Here is a 5,359-nt window from a genome sequence, read left to right on the forward strand (position 1 = left end):
TTCTTTGGTCAAGATTTAAAAGACGACGACTATGACTATATAAGCGACTCCATTCGAAATACGACAAACAACATACGAAATAATAAAACGCCACATGGCATGTCTGGAGTACCGCTTCTACCGTCGTCGTCGTCGCGCCATGGCCTAAAAAAAACAAAACATTTCGCCGAATGCCAAATTTCCTGATTTGGGTGTAGAGTAATTTGCACAAATCTTCATGTTAATTTTGATTTCACAGGTCGCAGTTCGCAGACCCTAAAAGAAAGAAATCAAAGTCAATCAAGCACCTGATGCGTTGCGTCGTTTCCCGCCCAAAGTCCAAACCAAATGTCATAAATCACGCGATCGACTTTTCGACTCGTTTATGTATGAAAACGAAAGTAACAATTTAGAGGAATCCATCAAAAAAGGGTTTCTTTAATTTTTTGGATCAATCTCGCGTCATTTCTTGATCTAGCCCATAAATCTGACGGATGTCTGAGGATGCTCTTACTCTGACGTGAAAGCCAAGAATTCAAATCGAATTATACATATTCCGAAAATGAAATGGGCGCCCATTATAATAGAGGTTAATATACAGATTTGTATGATTATGATTATTAAGCTTTTTCCTTTTCTTTTGCGCAATATATGGGTCTTGAGGTCTGGACTGATAGGCTGGCTTGCCGGCTAAATGCATTGCTAAAAACAAGACGCGACTTTGCGAATCACGTACGCAAACCTCTTTAATCGATTTTTTTGGTTTTGTGTTGTGTTCGAAAAGCCATCAAAATTCATCGAGCTCAAGATGATCTGATTCTTAAATTAAATGACGACGCACGGTAAAAGAAACGAGGGGGCGACGGAACTGACGGATGGGGAAAACCTTCAATATAGCAGGAGGTTCCCATCGGTGTTATTGTTACCTACATTTATATGAAATCTCGTTTCAAAAATGACCTCAATTATCGATTTAACTTTATTATTGGTTTTGAGTTAAATTCTTAATGTGCGCCCCACTCTCTCTCAGAATTTTTTTGAATTTTTTGTTTTGCTTAACTTGCGATTTATAAAACATACGTAACGTGGGATTAGGGTGAATTAAAGCTACGTTATGGTTTGGAAAAAAAATCTTAGGTACATGACTTTTTTGTTTCTATCAAATAAACAGTTTAAAAACTTGAAGAAGACAATAGGTTAATTGGATCTCGGTACAAGATTAGAGTAATTTTTACGGATGACCAATACTTACCTTAAAGAAAAACAATTGGGCTGACATAATATCCATTAGGGTCATAATGTCCATGCATCTTAAGTCTATAGTATACAAATTGACATAAGTTCCATTCACCGTACATCTTAAGTCTATACAAATGAACACAAGTTTATATTGACTTTATTCAGCTATAGAGAGCAAATGTGGTTAGATGAGGTTATGTCTTTTTGCAAGGGACATTATGTCCAAAGAGTTTGTTAGACTTTTTCAGACACACGTAAGGTCTATCTGCACTTTGAAAATTGTTCATGGAAATTGTTCATTAAGTTAAGACACGTTATTTCTTGACATATAGTCTATTTGCACGGCTTTAAAGGCCATGGATGTAATGTCCCACTGGCAATAACATCGATTTTTCAATACCTAAATAAATTTTCTTAAGTTTTTAGTTAAAATTTCTTATTTTTTGATATGACTTGGATCACTTTCCAAACACTTAGTTAATCAGTTTACTAGTTTAATCAATATTGCTCAGAGAGGTTTTAAAAAGCGCTTAAATACCGTTAACTGGAGATGAGTCTGTTATGTGAGAGTTTGAGCAACTCCCTGCGATACAGATTCTCATTTAAGAAATCGTTTTTATATCTCACCGCGGCAAGTTCAAGAATTTTTGACACCAATGATCAAATTTAAACAAAAGAAAACACCAAAACCAGCCAGCGCCGGGCCATGAAGTCTATAATTTCATCAATCTTTTTGATTTAAATTGTTTTGGTGAGAGGGACATTCATTATATGAAGCAAGCTGGTTCTGATGGTGCGATAGACTACTTGGGCATTTAATTTTGGCCAAAACCAAAGCAAACGAAATCAAAGAATCACAATCAAACGAAATGAAGAGAGTGACTTTTGAATTTTTCAAATTTCGACTTTTTTTTCTGTAGAATTCTTTAGATCTTCAATCGTCTCATCGTCGAGTCGTCTTCGTCGGCCTGTGATTATTGTTATTGTAGGTATGCCTTGCCTACATCTTTACCAAAGCTAACCTTTTATATTAGGTTTAAGATGAGATTTAAAAGTAAATTATTTGGTCCGGTAAATTGGAGCGAAACGTTTAGTTGATTATGGGGAATCTAATAGTTTTGAATCATTTAATCACAGGTTCGGTCGGTTGTTTTGTGTAGAAGATCGCGAACAGAAATAACTGTTGTTTTGAGTTTAGTTTTTTGATTTAGTATCCATTTATTGTGTATAGGGTATTTGGTTTTTGCTAATTGGATGAAGAGGAATTGGTTTGGGCACATGCTATAAAAATAACTTAACCTTTGGAGATAGAAAGTATCATTTTGTGTGATTGATATTTTTCTTTGGAAAAAAGGGAGAATTATGTCCATAATTGTTAAATGGAAATAAGGGTGTAATTAAAATGTTTTATACCGACAGAAATTTTAAGAAACACATGTGATCGTAGAAAACGGAGTTAACACTAAAAACCTTGAGATTCAAATTTTCAATTATCTTGGTTGTAGTTGCAGAAAGAGACATTTAGAACTACGGACATTTTTTAACGATTGTAAAGTCTTCAAATCTCATCCCAAGTGATGATGAAGCAGAGAAGTTCAACCAGTAGTTGCCTATGTCAACCCAGCCTTTGAGTGTTCTTCGAAGATCTGCTACGAAGGACTTTCATGTTCCTAATATGTTTACATTTTTTTACAAATAAAATAATAAAGCGTAATTTAATTGTGGGGTGCAATAAAAAACGTAAAACGTTATCGACCTAGTTGTCGAGCACTACCGGTTTCAGCACCATATGATTTTCATGAAATTTGCCATGATCAATTCGCATATTTACGGCCGCATGAACTCGATAACTTCATACATTTTATCCGTAAGGTCTTGCAGCCATTGTAGAGCATTAGCACAGTCCTATTCTTTTGCAAGAAGCAGAAGATGCCGCAAACAGGTGCGACAGCAAGACCGTTTACAGAACAACCAAAGAGCTGACCGGTGCACCCAGCTCAAAGCAACACCTTGTGAAAGAATTGTGGTGGATGAGCAAGTCAAAAGGTGGTAAGAACAGTTTTCCTCGGGATAAAACCGATTGTTTGCAAACAACGTGTTTCCTTCTGGAGCGCCCTAAAAAAAAGAGCATCGAACAAAGTGCGAAAACTGGAGAGGAATTTGCGTTCTACCTGCCCTTGCAAAAATAGCAGCAAAAGTCATATTGGATCGCATCAGAAAACACCTTGAGGCCACTTTCGATGCCGAACTAGCAGGATTCCTCACTGGATCCTCCTGCATTGGTCATATCAACACTCTTCGGATCATTATTAAACAGTTTGTTGAATATCGATCACCACTATATCTGCTGTTCATCGCCTTCGAGAAGGCCTAGCTTTACGGAGGAAAGTCATCCCAGAAAAACTAATTCATATTATTAAAGCAACATATGATTGATCCAAGTGTAACGTTATGCCAGATGGTAGGTTGTCAAAGGATTTTAAAATCTGTAGTGGAGTCAGGCAGGGCTGTATTCTGTCGCCAATATTGTTTTTATTGATGATAAACGATAAACGCAGCTTTGTCAGGTAGCGGAGGAATCCAATGGAATTTGACATCCTATTTAAAGAACTTGGATTACGCGGGCGATGTTTGCTTACTTTCTCATAGGATCATGGATCTCCATCAAATGACAACAAGCGTGGAGAGAGGAGCAAAAGTCGTGGGGCTGAAAATTAGTTCCGGCAAAACAAAAATAATCAGCATCGGAACCAGGCCATCCTCTCAATTAAACATTTCCTCGCAACCGGTGGAAAAAGTGGAGAGCTTTCAATCTCTTGGAAGTATCGTCTCCATCGAAGGCGAAACCGAACAAGACGTCATCTGAAACATCGGCAAGCAAAAGCGGCGTTCGATATGTTGTCGAAAATTTGGAGGAATAATTCTATCAGGAACCTATAGACTCTATAATACGATGGCGTACGTGGCAATGGATATGACAGTATTGCAGGCCAAGCAAGTATTCCGCTCACATAAGAAGGAAGAAGAGCTGGACGACCGAGAAGCACATGGCGCAGGACAGTCGAGGCGGAATCAGCGTCACTAGGCAAGAGTTGGAGGGAGCTGAAACACATCTCCGGAAGCCGTACACGATGGCGCGTAGACGTAGTAGAGGCCCTATACGCCTTATGGGGTTCCGAACGTACTTAATAGGTCTAAGGACCTAAGCAAGTAAGTAAGTATCTCAGTGGCCGATTGTAACCTGCAGCTCTTCGAAAAATATCATGATCACGAAACTTTTCGTTAATAGTTCGTAGTGACTTCAAAATGTTTACCTTTTTTGTACAATTTAAATGAGTTCTTGAAGCGTGTATCGTTCCATTTTTAGTTATCAAGTATTTATTACCTTTATAATAAGTCAAAAGAAGAACCACTAAAGCAAACCTCTTTTACCCTAATACAACCTTTCACTTTGACTTAAGTTATATTCTTTTCACAAAAGTCTGGCAGAAGGTTCAAGATCCATCCTAAAGGTATAAGTACACTGATAATTTCTATCTCTTCTACGTAACAAAACATAACTTCCGCACTTTATATAGGTAGGTATACAGTACACAAGCAAACACTATCCATAGCTAATCAGAGTATCGTAATCTTCAAGATGCCATCATCAATTGCTTCTTTGTTTTAACTCGCTAAGCCACCCATCTTTTCAACTACTATATATGGCTTGGCTATCTGTATTGATGTATCAGCAAACTCAAATAATTACTACAACTCCCGATTGCACCGATTCCATTCCAGATTCCGATGTTTTTGTTTGTTGCAGCAGCAGCAGATGCAGGAACCTAATTCCATGTGGCGTTGCCCTGAAATTAATCCACTGTATTCGTACCACTTTAAGAAGCACTCACCATTCACATGGAGCATGAAGCTAAAGCTAAATCTAAAGCTGGCGAGCCCTCACTCTTCTGATGACGATGATGATGGTCAATACGAAGTAGGCTTGCCTAAGACAATGTTCCCGATCAATTGAATGTTTACGGCATAGATTGGTAACGCATTTGTTCTGCTGTTGCTGCTAAAGTTGGAGCTGTAGCTAAAGCTAAAGCTGATGCTATGGCCACAGCAATCGTGAAAGCCTAATATATTGCTCACAATA

Source organism: Eupeodes corollae, chromosome 3 (genome assembly GCF_945859685.1).
Source record: "Eupeodes corollae chromosome 3, idEupCoro1.1, whole genome shotgun sequence".
Taxonomy (NCBI): domain Eukaryota; kingdom Metazoa; phylum Arthropoda; class Insecta; order Diptera; family Syrphidae; genus Eupeodes; species Eupeodes corollae.